This window comes from Talpa occidentalis, unplaced genomic scaffold (assembly GCF_014898055.3).
Source record: "Talpa occidentalis isolate TD23 unplaced genomic scaffold, MPIMG_talOcc4v2.1 talOcc4.15, whole genome shotgun sequence".
Lineage (NCBI taxonomy): Eukaryota > Metazoa > Chordata > Mammalia > Eulipotyphla > Talpidae > Talpa > Talpa occidentalis.
In genome coordinates, this window is record NW_023601543.1 from 12,791,062 (window position 1) to 12,805,546 (window position 14,485).

Sequence of the window (14,485 nt, forward strand, 5' to 3'; positions counted from 1 at the left end):
GGTGTGGTGTTTTCCACCTTTTTTGTTTTCCATGTTTTACCAGAACAAGTCATACTGTGCAAAGATGGTTTTGTATTCTGCTTTGAGAACCTGACATCCACAGAACGGAACCTAGTCAGTCACAAGCAATTACATCTTCTTTTCAGTTATTTGACCATTATCCTGCACATAGTTTTTCTCATGTATCAGATTGTTTCCTTAGGAGAGACTCCCGGAAATGGGATTATTGAGTCAAAGGTTCTAAATCTATTTTAAGGCTCTTGATACATGGTGGCAAATTGCTTTCCAGAAAGGCTTTGCCAGTTGACAAGGCTGGCAGCAGCCAGGTCAGACTCTTCCTTTAGGCCTCTACATGGGTACAGTTAGTCATTATGTAAATCTCCTTCAATGAGATAGATCTCGCAGTAAAATGTACACATCGCAGCATGCCAGCTTGGTGGATTTTGACATATGTGCATGTGTGTAAATGCTGCCCAGGTCAAGGTGTAGACTTGGATGATATTCCTACCATCGCCAGGAGGTTTCCTCCTGCTCAAGTCAATATCTGCCTATTCACTGAGGTGACCGTTATTCTGACATCCCTCATTTTTTGAGTGATTTTTGAAAGTTTCTTCTACCTGAAATGATTTGACTGGTGATCTGTGAGGGCAGTTCTTCATGTCCTTGGCTCCACTCAGACTTCTGCCACCTCATATTGCAGGCCTGGGCAGATCTGCCCGATCTTTAATTTCTGCCCAGTTGCCTGTCCTGATCTTAGCTCGCTCAGTGCCCAGGTTGTTCTAAGATTACTTTGTGACTGTGCCCCACATACCTACACCCCCTCCCCCTAAGAATGAACAAGACCACCGCCATGTGTTCTGAGCCACCTGTTGTAGCAGGTAAGAGTTGATGAAGAAGGCATGTCACCGAAATAAAGCAGGAGTGATGCTAACTTTAACCAAAACAATACCTCGGCCCAAATGCTCCTGCCTGTCTTCTTTCCATAGATGAGTTAAAACAGAGGGAGTGTGAAGTTTTTGCTTTGCAGATCTTACAATGCTTGGCCAGGGCAGAACTGCAGTTTGTACTGAAGTCTCTAGGAAGTAGGTTTAAAATGGAGTCTCCTGGGGTGAGTAGGATTGGGCCGAGGAAAAGTTATGTTGGTGTTGGTCAGTTCAATTTGAAAGGTGGGGTCAGAGAGTGAATACACCCTTGCTGAGACTAATTGGTCATTTTGTTGGCGATTTTGATGAAAATCATGGCTCTAAATGTTTCATGAGAGCTTTATTCAGCTGCTTTCATCTACTGAGATGAATTGGTTCTTCTTGGGTTAAAAAGCAGTTGAAGTTCTCTCGAGTTACTGGACAGAGCTCTTCATCAACATTAGTAACATCATGGGCCAGGACTTAGGACTCAGAGGCGATTGCAGATAAATTCAGGTTTCCAACTCAGAAACCAAGAGATCTGAGCCCAAAGAAAAAGACAAGGGGTGGGGGTGATGGGGGGTGAACAACGCTGGCATGTCTGCAGTAGGCCATGTACAATGTTAGACATTTGCATATACATTGGCTCTTTTAATACTCACAGAGAGTGAGGATATTATCCCCACTTGCTAATGAGGAAATTGAACCATGTCCAGAGTGTCACAGCTATGTCTCTTCTTTGCTAGCCCCGCTTGTCTTTTTCCATTATTGATACATTCCAAGATGCATATCCTCCTACTGTTTCCCTTCTCCTTCTCCCCCTTCTTTTCTTTTTCTTTTAGATTCATTTATTTATGCATACAAGAACTGGGGTACAGGCCAGAGGTGTGGGGGTGAGAGGATTCACCAGAGACAGAGCTGGGAACAGAACAGGCAGATTGACTGAAACACACTGCTGAGGGGAGCAGCGGGCGAGACAGGAGAGGTCTGCCGCGCCATGTGGGTTGTTCCCTAGCCGGGGATCAAACTCATGCTGCAGAGGCTGCGATCAGCTTCACATTGCTGCACTTAACGCTTTGCGCCTCCAGGGAGGCCCTTCCCCTTATTTTCTTTTGCTATAATGTCCTGTGCCATAACAAACGGTCTCTTGTCCAGTGTGACATGTCCTTAAGTGTCAGCTCCAGCCTTGATCCCCCAGTGGAGCCTCCCCGGACACTGGGGACCATAATAAGAATAGGAGCATATACTTTCAGCGCTGGAGCTCTAGCTGATTTTTTTTTGCAGCTTCTACAGCACCTAAAGAAGTTGCATACACAGAGCACTCACAAATCCTAGGCTTGAATCACACTGTGACAGAGACGAGGTTCTAGGAAGATTGCTTCTGTTGGCACTGTCGGCATAAAGGTACAAATGGTCTTTGGAAATGTACTAAGAGCTCCTGAGTGATTTCTGATCAATAGAAGCTCCTTAGCTCGCCATACTGCCTTAAAATCAATATCATTACCCAACACTGATTGCACAGTGGGTTCCATCATCGCCACCCTCCCCGCTCACATGCATAAACCACTTGACCATATTTTATTTTAGTATTTCACCAGGGAGCTTTCAAGCTTTTTAATTAATAACAAAAAGATATCAAGCAGAAAAGAGATGGTCTGACCATTGTGTATTCCTTTACCAAGTGCTTGCAGACAGGTTCCCATCTGGCACACACATCAGGAGCTCTCATCCTCTGCAAAGACCTGTGAACAGTTCACACCTCCAGTGCTAGATCCGAACAGACATGAAATTCAAACACCCGCAGGTTGTTATAGGTGTTCTCTGAAAAGAACAGTGGTAAAATAATTAGTGCATCTAATTATCATTGTGCTCACATGCTTTAAATTTTCCAAGGGGCACTGCAGTGCTATACAATAGAATTATAATGTGCACCACATATATAATTGAAAATTTTGTAGTAGTCACATTAAAAATGTAAAAATGGTGAAATTAATTTTAATTCTGTATTTAATTTAACCCAATACATTCAAAATATTTTCATTTTGCCATGGAAGTAATATAAGAGCTATTTTACATTTTCTGGCACTGCGTGTTGGAAACCAGGTGTGTGATTTATACTTGTGCACACCTCATTTTGGAAAGGCCACATTTCAAGTGCTCAGTAGCTATGCCTGACTACTGGTTACTATATTGGACGATCAAAAATAAACTTCCAGTGGACCTTTCTGGAGCTAGGTCTGTTCAGAGGCAAAAAAAAAAAAAAAAAAAAAAGAAAAAAAAAAGCCGGCCTGCTTGCCTGCCTCTGTCCCTCTGTCCCTCTGTCCCTCGTACCAGTCCCATCATGCTGTCTCTAGCCATTTGGGACGCTGTAAGACGGATGAACAAGTGGCAGCTCTATTTACTAACTCCTAAATTTTGCAATGGCTGTCTTCTCGGTGCTGGTGATCAGGAAAGGATTAATGGCACTAACTGGGAGAGAAAGTCCAGTCTTTTTGATGCTCAGTGGCAGTGTGGAACCTGTGTTTCATCGAGATCTTCTCTTGCTAACAGATGGCATTGAACATCTCATTCAAATGGGAGGAGTTGTTTCTAGGTTTGAAGGAAGACGGAGTCCTATAGTTCACCTAGTCTTGAAGATTCGTGGAAAACAAACGGACGTGCTAAGTCTGTAACCAAAAGAGATTGTGGCTGATGACGAAGACCTCCATAAACAAGGGCAACACTGGCTGGAGAAAAAAATGTTGTGGGGCCAACAAGGAGATTTGTTTCTTATATCAGGATTGTGCTGATCCCCATGGTTGACTGTCCTAAATGTAAGTAAGTGTTCAGAAGGCTGCCTCTCTGTTCCTGGACGATGTGTCCTTTTTGCTCCTGTTTGGAGTAGGTATCTGTCTGTGGCTGGTGGACTGGAGGACGTGAGTGCTGCTCTTGGTAGCCTTGGTTTGCATTGGCTAAGAATCTGGGGATAAAAAAAAAAAGAATCTGGGGATGGATATACGTGCCCCACAGCATGCACTCAAGGGACTTTCAATCACAGGATTTCATCTGTTGTCATTGTAACACTTCTGCATCTTTGTACATCAGTGAAGTTTTTATATTCAAAGGTTGAGTCACAAGGCAGTGTTTATTGGACCCTGCTCTATGCTGGACGCTGAGGGAAGAGACAAGAGTGCAGTGTGGCCTCTGTTGTCACATGTGGATGGTGAAGGCATCTGCTTGTAATTTATGTGTCCAGCCACGAGGCAGTTCTTGTGATTAATTCTCAAGCAAGTGATTTAGATAGTAAAGGTGTATGTGTGTTTAGAGGAAAAAAATAATCCTTGCTAGGTCAAGTGGTCAGGGATGTTTCTTGAAGGACAAGGGACACTGGACAAATATAACAGTTGCCAGAGATGGGGGAGGGGAGAGCAAACAGTTCAGGCAGAGTGTAGTGTTGGGTATCAGAAATCTCTTCAGACTGAATAGATTAGCTTGACTGTAACTGAGAGTTCACATAAAGGGAATTGTAAAAAGAGAGGTGGGGTTTTTTTTGGCCAGATGAGAGGTAAAATGTGTAGGGAGATGGATAAGATGCTTCAGTTAATAATAGGGATGAAAATAATAGCTTGCATTAGAATGAGTAATGGCCAGTTTATCTACTGAGTGCTTTATTTATGGTTTAGACCATTGAACCTCACCAATGAGAAAGCTGACTCTAAAAAGAGGTTGAATGACTTGTTCAAGGTCACACATCTAGGAAGTTGGCAGAGCAAACTTTTGAATCCAAATCTCTTTGACTCTAGAACACTAACCTTAACCGTTAGTAGTTATGCTCTTGGGGGCAGTGACCTGTATGTTTAGTGTAGTGGGAAACCCCCACTTGTATTGACAGAGGTACTATAGGAGTGTTGAGGTACCGCTTCGACATGTGACACGCAATCTCTAGGCCAAAGATTCTCTGCAGTTTGTTTCTTCTGAAGAGACCCCAATGGGCCCAGTTGGTGTGATGCCCCTGGGAGTTGAGTGATGTCTTCAAACACAGGTATTTACAAGCCAGTGACCTTATTAGCTGGTGCTGCTTGCTTTTTCTCCCCTCCATACCTCAGAGTCATGCTAGAATACTGGGATCTCAGAGACGATTTAGGTAGGTCAAGGCTTGATTTTACAGAAAGAAGAAACAGGAACTTATTTAGAAGGGACTCATCCAGAGTGACAGAAACTCAGGGAAAGTAGCAGAGCTGGGCCCAACAGCAGATTCTCTTCACCTGGAGAGCTATGCTAACCTTTTCTAGGCCTTCTCAATAGAAAGCAACATATTCAGATTAGGAAGTGTACTTCAGTTACTCTGAGTCATTGTTTTAGCTGTCTAAAGTTCTATAACAATTGGAAAACTTGATTATAAATGATAGATATCCTTGAATTAAGAGATGGATTTCAGTAATGATTGCTGTACAATGAATAAATGGACTCTTTAGTCTTATGAGTTTTGATAAAATCAGATGCCCTTTAAATGGAAAAAATGTTCACCCTGCTGAATTGAAACAAATTGTGCTTATGAATGCATCAAATCTTAAAAACTCACATTTAAAAGAAAAACATTTGCGTTTAAAATTTTTGAGTTTAAAATTTTACTCTGGATACGCATACCAGTTGGAGAGCAAATCATAGAATGAAAAATACTTAAGAGTTAGAAAAAAAATACTTAGGTGACCGTGGAGTGGAGGCCAGTGGTCTGCTGGGTGTGCAGGGGGCCTTCCTGACCTACGGGCCTCTCCCAGCACCGGGCAGTCAGGCTTTCGAAGTCCATCCTCAAGCTTCCCACCACTTTTCATTCCTTTACCCTGTTTCTCCTGACCTCTGCCATTGTTTAACTTACGGCCTTGCCCTAGCCTGCTTTGCCTGATAACATGCTGCCTGTTTTTCTACTTTCTTTGGAAAAAATAACAGCCTAGAAAGGGAGGCCTGAAATCGCCGGTTGCTACTTAGTATCTGCTGGGTCCTGGTGTTTGTCATGTGCTTATGTGGTATAAGAAGGGTCTTAAAGCGGCAGCCCCAGCCATAGTGAAGCATACTCATTTTAGAGAACAGAGCTAAAACCATGAAGCAATCAATCAACAAACAAAAAGTATCACGAGTATGCTGAAGGTTGAGGTACAGATCTTAGGTGTAACTGACTAGATTGTTTCTGTTACATGGGTACCTTGGCCCTCACTGATATTCCATTTCTGTTTTTTTTTTTTAAGATTTATTTATTTATGCAGACAAGAACCGGGGTACAGGCTAGAGGTGCCAGTGGTGAGAGGATTCACCAGAGAAAGAGTGGGGAGCAGAACAGGCAGATTGACTGAAATACACTGCTGAGGGAAGCAGCGGGCAAGACAGGAAAGGTCTGCTCACAATGTGGGTAGCTCCCTGACTGGCCAGGGATCGAGCTCATGCTGCAGTGGCTGCGATCAGCCTCATTGGTTACATCTTAAACCCTTATGCCACCAGGGAGGCCCTGATATTTCATTTCTAATTTCTCACAAAGGGACATGGTGCAGAAGTTCATGCCTCAATTTACCAAATGTCAGTTCTTCAAATATGAGGAATACTTCTCCTTCAAGGGGTTGTTCCTAAGAGGAGTCTGTTCTCATGAGTTTCTTGCATAAAAAGGACTCTGTAGTCGAATAATTCATTATGAACATATCCTCCTCTTGGAAATTTCTGAGACAAGTTGGTATATTAAAGGCACTTAGTCCTGCAGCTTTGAAACTTCGACATCAATTGATATTAACCACATTGATTTGCCCACAGAACTTCTGTTTTATAACCCATGGACCTCATGGTGTCCGACAGAACACACAGTGACATAAGCTGCCCTGAATGTCTAAATGTCCGATTTGGTTACAGTTCTGTCAGCCCCTGGACCTTTCAAGTGCAATCTTGGGCAGGAAGTAAGAGAGAGAAACTAGTTCAAACTATTTTAACAACAGGCCACTGACTGAAACAACCTCCCTGTGCGTGGTTGATCAACATTTTCCCTCTCTTAAGGGAAAATCATGCACAGAAACAAGCACATATAAATAATTTACCAAGCTGTAATACGCTATAAATAACCAGCCTACTAAATAATGAATTAACCCAACTGCTGATTCATAGGTAAATGTCTCTTGTAAAGCAGCATTTTTATGGATTTTACAGCTTAGTTAATATCCACTCATATTTCATTAGGACGGTTCAGGTGAAGTATTGGGGTAATAATCTGGATGTATTTGAAAGTGATATAGCACATATCAGGAGCCCAGGCAGAGCTTGGGGAGCTGCCAGGATCTTTCTTTTTAGCCAGAGCCTGAGGGGTACTTGAGCTGGGTCTTATTCTTCTCCTTCCTTCATGGTTTCAATTGCCCAGCAAAATCAGTGCAAGCCTCGGATGCTGTCCTCTCTGAGACAGTGGGCAGAAATCACTTCGACCTCCTGGACAGAGCCAGCTTTTCTGAGGCACCGTGACATGAACACAGACTCTTGAGCTGAACCCTGGTATTTTCATCTTTCCCACTTACTAACTTTTACCACTTAAACTTCTGCCACTCAGTTCTCTCCTCTGTAAAACAGGGACAAGAATAATACTTACCTCCTAGAGTTTTTAGGCATTTAAATGCATTTGTGTTGTCCAGTTCTAGAATATTCCTTGGCAGTTAGCATGTTCTTTTTAACGGGTAGCTGTTGTATACATTAGCACATGACTCTTTTAGACTCTTCATTTTGGTTTTCTTGACCCTGGTGTAATAAGATCCTTAGAACTTAGCTCCCGGGGGTTGGAGGGCCTGGATGGGGTCACTAAGGTGCTTTCTCTTATCTCTGAAGAATAAGAATGGGGAGCAGGAGCTGTATCAGGAAAAAACTGTTTTTGACTAACTTTTAATTATTCAGAGGAAGAAATGTTCCTTTACTTAAAAGGAACTTTATGCCTCTTTATCAATGAGGGTTTTGGGAGAGGAAGTGGCAAGAATTATCAGTCAAGTTGTATTAAAAACAAGACCTGAACTTCATAATCCAACCTCCATTTATTGTTTTTTATTGCAGTGTAATTGAGGTGTATGATTATATTCGGTTCAGGTGTGTAATGTCATGATTCGATACTTGTATACATTTCGAGGTGATCGCTGAGCTGTGTCAATTTGCCATCTTTGCAATTTTCGATGCAATGTTATTGACTATTATTCCCGTGCTGTACATTACACTTTGTGACTTATTTCTCTTATAACTGGAAGTTTGTACCTTTTGCTGTGCTCCCATTTCACCATCCTCTGAGCTGGCCCCTCTCCTCACATTTAACCTGAATATGTTAATGAGAATTGATGTCAAAGCAAGATGCTACTTTTTCCTATTTGCAGTGACCCTGAGTGCCCTGGCATGTGGGGTGTAGAAACAGGAAACTATAGCCTTACCATCTCGCCTACAGGGGTGGAGAGAGAGTAAGTGTCCTACCCGCCAACATTATACACCTACCCCCAGCTGAAGGACCACTTGGTTCTGACTCAGTGGAGCAGCAGCTCAGGCCCTTGCACCAACTTGTGGTTGATTACAGGCCAGTGATCATGCCTCAGCACCCCAAATATGCCTGTCAGCTGTGAGAGCAGGCGCTCAGGCATGTACAGAGCCCAGATGGAGTGCAGGACAGTCATGGTCTGAAGCTTCCTAGGCCCTGTGTCCCTGGAGAGCTCTGCCATTCCTCTACATGCTAGTCTCGTGTATGGCTCCTCAGCCTGCTCTCTGTCCCCTTTCCCACCTTTTTTTAAAGATTTATTTATTTTTGCATGCAAGAGCTGGAGTGCAGGCCAGAAGTGGGGTGTGTGTGTGTGTGGGGGGGGGGGTTGGTGAGAGGATTCACCAGAGACAGAGCGGGGAGCAGAACAGGCGGAGTGGCTGAAACACACTGCTGAGGGGAGCAGCGGGCGAGACAGGAGAGGTCTGCCATGCCATGTGGGTAGCTTTCTGGCTGGGGATCGAACTCATGCTGCAGTGGCTGCAGATAGCTTCGTAGTGCTGAGACTTAGCCCCTTGCACCACCAGAGAGGCCCTCCCCCCACCTTTCCCACTTTTCATTGTGGGCTTCTCAGCTGCCCTCGAGGAAGGCCACTTTTCCATTCTTCTTCTCTATCTCCTGGGCTCAGAAATCTAATGGATAATCTCTGGTCCTCTGACTGCCCCTTCTCCTGCCATCTACTCTAGCCGGACCTGTGGCAGTGACCCTATTTTCTGCACTTTCAGGTCAGGGTAATCCCCTTGAGTCGGGTCCTGTCTATTGAGGTGTCTCATCTGTCTGTTTTATTCAAAGACAACAGCAAGAAAGCAGTGGGGGGTGGGGCTTTGGATTGACAGGACTGGACTCTCAAACATTTTTTTTAAAACGCCTGCCACTAGTGCTATATACCCTGCTTACCTTCAAGTCTCAGCTGGGGGAGCCAGGGTGCCTTCTGGGACAGCACAGTGCCTTCAAAGAGAAGGAAGTGTCATCCCCTGCAGCTCGAGCAGGATAAGCTGCCCAGCCCGCCATTATCTTTTGGCCAAGCCCCCTCCTCACCCTTAGCCCCAGAAGTGCAAAGAAATGTGGCTCTTTTTTATTTACTCTCTATCGCAAAAAAAAAAAAAAAAAAAAAAACAAAAAAAAACAAGAGAAATATAAACAGTTGCTAAGCTACTGGGTGGGCTCTATCAGTGTGCTTTGTTGCGATCCCAGCGTTAAGGACTCATGTTATCACAGATTCAGCCACGTCAGCTACAGAAGAGGAGAAAGGGGTGCTGGAGAGGGCTCCTTCGTAGGTTCAGTTGACAGGTCAAGTGCTTGACTTGGGTGGGACCGTGCGCTGTTTGGCTGAAGTCTTGGGAATGCAGCTGACCTGGAACCTGTCAAGTATACTTCTGTCTCCAGGTGGGGAAAAAAGGCAGAATTTTCTTCCCAGTTTTCAAACTGGTCCAAAAGACAACGCTGATTTGGGGCCTTGTCTTTTTTTTTTTTTCAGATTTGTTTCAGGAGGGTCAGCTCTCAAGGAAGTGTGGGTCATGTTTAGTCTCTGGTCTTTGTGCTTTCACACGTCACCTGCAGTCGATGCTACTGGCAGGGCCGGACCCCAGCTGGCCCAATGTTCCAGAAAGCCTCCAAAGCCCAACTGTTATATTCTTTTAGCTCCAGCATTTTCTTTTCAAAACTGGGTGAATTACAGGTGAAGCAAGTCTTCATTTAACCGCTAAATTCGGTATGTTTGGAAGTTGTTACTTTTGTAAATGCCACACTCTCAGTGGTCCTGAGGAGCGTGTCTCCGCTCCTACTCCAAAGGCATTAACTGGGAGAAAGATGGAAAGTTCTATTTCCCAACACTGCCTTGCTACATTATCTATATCATTCATAATGGTCTAATCCACCCATTGCGTGTTGGTTCAGTGTGAGGACAATGGGAACATTCCTGACTTTAGACTTGTTTTCATCAATTAGTTATTTTGTGTAAAGTTGGGTTTAGAAAAAGGAATCTTATAAAAATTACCACAGCCTGGGACACCCTTTGTGGCACATACACTGAAAATACTTCTTAAATAAAAGCCCAGGAAATTGTCCCTTCTGTCTTTCATCTGTCAGCATAAGCAATAGAATTCTATAGCCCATTCAGTGACATATTTAATTAAGCAACCTATCTGCTGAATGCGCTGGGGGTTGGCTGACAGTGCCTTTCACTGCTGATTTGGATGACAAAGGCTGTGGTGAGATATTCAACAGTCTGGTGAAATGGAAAGAAACTCCCAATTGGTCACACCTACCTATTTCTCTGGGCATGTGGCATTAGCTCTGATAATACAGAAAGTAGACAGTCTTTTATTTATTGAGAGTCATTGGCCACCAACCTCTTGGCTTTGCTCTTCCGCAGCGAGCCTGACATTTCACTACAGATGAATAGAGATTTAGTTGTAGGTGGGAAACTTGAGCTTGTGCTTTTCAAAAGATGGTCAGGTGCTCCTTTAAATCCTAACCCAGAACCATTCCTGATCATCATTCTTGTCTTGGTGGTGGTCACTGGCTATCCCTAGTGAATATTGCTAGTTTCAGTGACAATTATGGGGTGTTTACCTGGTGCCAGGCATCTGCCAAAGTGTTGCATGTATTACCCTCCCAGCAGCACCGCGGCGTAGATACTGTTGATATTCTGTTTTGCAGATGAGGAAATTTAGACTCAGAAAACGGAAGCAACTCACTGGTATCCACACAACTAGGAAGCAGCAGTCAGGCGTGGCACCCGGAGCGCTTCTACTTGGCAGCCATGTTCTTAACTGCACTCTGCGCTGCCTCTCCAGGAAGCCAGAGGATTCGTAATCCCGACCCAATGATTAATTATCAGCCGGAGCGTCCACGAGAGCATTGGCATAGTAAACTCTTTTGGAGTCTCTCCCAGGAAATCAGAGGTCCTTCACCTAGGCCTGCGGGCCCCCGGGAACTCATTAGGCCCTTAAAATTAGAAGCAAATGTATACGAGCCTATTCTGGGGAAAGGGGTCAGTTTTTACCAACGTCTTGAAGAAGTTCACAACAGAGATGATTAGCAGCTTCCACAAATCCCTGAAATGCGACTGCTCGATGCTTACATATGTGAATATAAACAAACTCCTCTCGTTCACTTTCTAGCCTTAGGAGCTAAGTAGGATTACTGCGCCCACTTGACAGAGTGAGAAATTGAGACTAATTCGCATATCTCCCAACACACTGCCTGTCTCAGTGGGTTTTATTGACATTTTGTAGAATTGATTTGGATACTGCCAGCTCTGGGGGTATTTTGTGTGAGGAATCATTCTCAAAGGTTCCAGCCTGTAGTAGGAACTTTATAAATCTTGACCAACTGAATGAAGAATATCAACACGCTAGAAAGATAATACATCAAGGCTTTTCAAGACTGGTGGCTTGGCAAAGCGCTGGCACTTTGCTCCCATACAGGGCTCTCTAGAGGGCTGTGGCTCTGATCCCCAAGACCTTCTTCTCCCAATAGGTTATAAGTTACCCCTGAGTATGGGCTAACTAGCTTTAGAGATCCATGAATAATGCCTGTTTTGTGTCCTGATTACTAGGCATAATGTCCCCTGCCTCTTATTTTCAGGTGACCAAGCAGAAGTCACCCAAGCCCTTTGCCTGTGGGATCATTCAAATCTGGGTCTCTACACTGAGGGGAGGATGGAGGGAGAAGTATGTTCTGTGCAGCTGCCTTGATACAAGTTGACTGTATTTGAGTTTCCAAGATGGAGCATTTTTAAAAAACCAGAACAATTGCCTGTGATTGTGAAGAGTGCATGGCGAGCTGGAGAGCGGGTGGGTAACAAGGTGGAGCAGCTCAAGTTTTTAATCACCTAGATTACATGTTCCCAGGTTTAATGTTGTGGCCTCCACTGTTCCCCTAATTTTACCTGCTGCGATCTTATTTTACTTTTCATTTTATTCTCTGATCACTGCCGATTAGAGCCCTGACTCCATGCTGCTTCTGTTGCCTGCCTCCCTGCCTGATGGGCCTCTTTGTATTGAGGCACAGAGCACGGCTGGCAGCTGGACTTCCTAGGGCCCAGAAGCTTCATTACTCTTTGTTGGCAGTGAACTCCAGAGTTACTGACTTTGGAGTTGGGTTTTCTCAAGTACAGCAGCTTAACATTGGGTCTAAAAGTCGATGTTTTTTTGTCCCCTGTAAATTAATCAGATGCATAAGCTAATTATAAGTCAATAAATATTTTAAGAAAGCTAGTCTCCAGCAGAGACCCTTGCACAAACTTCAGACTATTTTCCCAGTAATTAATACACTTCTTTGATTTGCTTTGAGGTGGAAAATAGTAGTTGACAGGATTGGTTCAAATAACTTACTCATTTGGTTCAAATAACTAATTTGGTACCTGAAGTACTTTTTTATAGTAGTGATACTATCTTCTCCTATTAGATCTCTCACTTGAAGCACCCAAAGCAGTTTATAACCTTTGAATCTTGAGGCTAGTTTAATTGTGGGCAGTGTAAGAGTGAATTTTGTGATCAGGTATATAGTTAAAACCTTTCTAATTGAGCCTCTATTAACTCAAAAGGTAATGAAGACCACGTGAAGAGCAAATTTGACGAGTTTATGACAAGAAGAGAGTAAGTTAGCAAGGTAGTTATTTCAACTCCCAAGTAGAACACAGTTTTAAAAGCACTGATAAATAAGTACGTCCAAGTCATTCCATGAATAGATTCTTGAATCTGAAGGTTAAAAACCATATAGTACAACTATTCAACACTCAAAAAGCTTTTGTGGAGCAACACTGTGTGCTAGAACCTGGGACTATGATTTTTGTAGGTGCAGCTTTGGTAAGATATAATAAGAACAATATATAATTCACCCATTTAAAATGTACAATTCATGGGTCAAAATAAGGGGGTTGCAATTGTATGGGGAATATAAAAACAAAATTTATTATAAAAAAAAAGACATGGAGGTAAGAAAGAGCAAGAAGCATTTCAAAAAAATCAATTTTTGTTGGGCTTCCCTGGTGGCACAAGGGGTTAAGATGCATCCTATGAAGCTATCCAAAGCCACTGCAGCACGAATTCTATCCCCAGTCAGGGGGCTACCCACATGGCACAGCAAACCTCTCCTGACTCACCCGCTGCTCCCCTCAGCGGTGTATTTCAGTCAATCTGCCTGTTCTGCTCCCCACTCTGTCTCTGGTGAATCCTCTCACCCCCTGCACCTCTGGCCTGCACCCCAGTTCTTGTATGCATAAATAAATTAATCTTTAAAAAATTAAAAAAAAATGTACAATTCAGTGGTTTTTAATATCTTCATAGGGTTTTGTCACCATTCCTACAGTCAATTGTTGAACGATTTCTTCACCCCAGAAAGTCCTACCTAGGCTGTTACTCTGGGGATACAACTGACTGAAACACAGGACCTGCTTTTGAGGGGTTCACAGTCTATCAAAAGAGATGTTGGGTAGATAAAGCATACAGAGTGCTGGCAGATAATCATGTATACCTCAGGTCCTCAATTTACCAGGCTCATCTTAGGATTTCTTTACTTTACAACGGGAAGAAAACAACATACATTCAGTAGAAACCATAACTCAAATTCTGAGTTTTGATCTTTGCTCTGGACTAGTGATGTGTGGTGTGCCACTTTCGTGTGATGCTGGGCAGCGACTGTGAGCCATGTGAGCAAGAGGATGTGTTTTCTATCTTCACATCCCATCATGTCTACCAAATGCCGATCTGTGTCTGAGAGTCAGCCCTTTATTATAAAATAGGTTTTGTGTGAGATGATTTTGTCCAACTGTAGGCTCATTTCACTGTTCTGAACACGTTTGTAGTAAGCTGAGCTGAGCTATGCTATTTGGTAAATTAGATGTATTAAATGCATATTCAACACAGGGTATTTTCAGTTTGTGAAAGGTTTATCAGGAATTAACCCCATCACCATTCGAGAAACTTTTGTAAATCTGATTTAACATATGGGAAAACTGAGGCTCAGAGACGGAAATGATTCACCCAAGGACACACAGCTAACGGAGCCAAGTTTCAAACTCTTGTTTTCTGACATTTGGTATGTTACAATTTCAATACATTTTGGATCA

At 43.3% G+C, this 14,485-nt stretch overlaps 1 protein-coding gene and 1 pseudogene across 1 annotated transcript in view; both read left to right on the forward strand.

Moving 5' to 3' along the window:
- The window catches only part of HS6ST2 (heparan sulfate 6-O-sulfotransferase 2), a 259,977-nt gene that overhangs the window by 86,259 nt on the left and 159,233 nt on the right, over positions 1–14,485 (forward strand). The gene's annotated exons all lie outside the window — the stretch shown is intronic.
- On the forward strand, positions 3,193–5,225 carry LOC119245889 (signal peptidase complex catalytic subunit SEC11A-like; annotated as a pseudogene).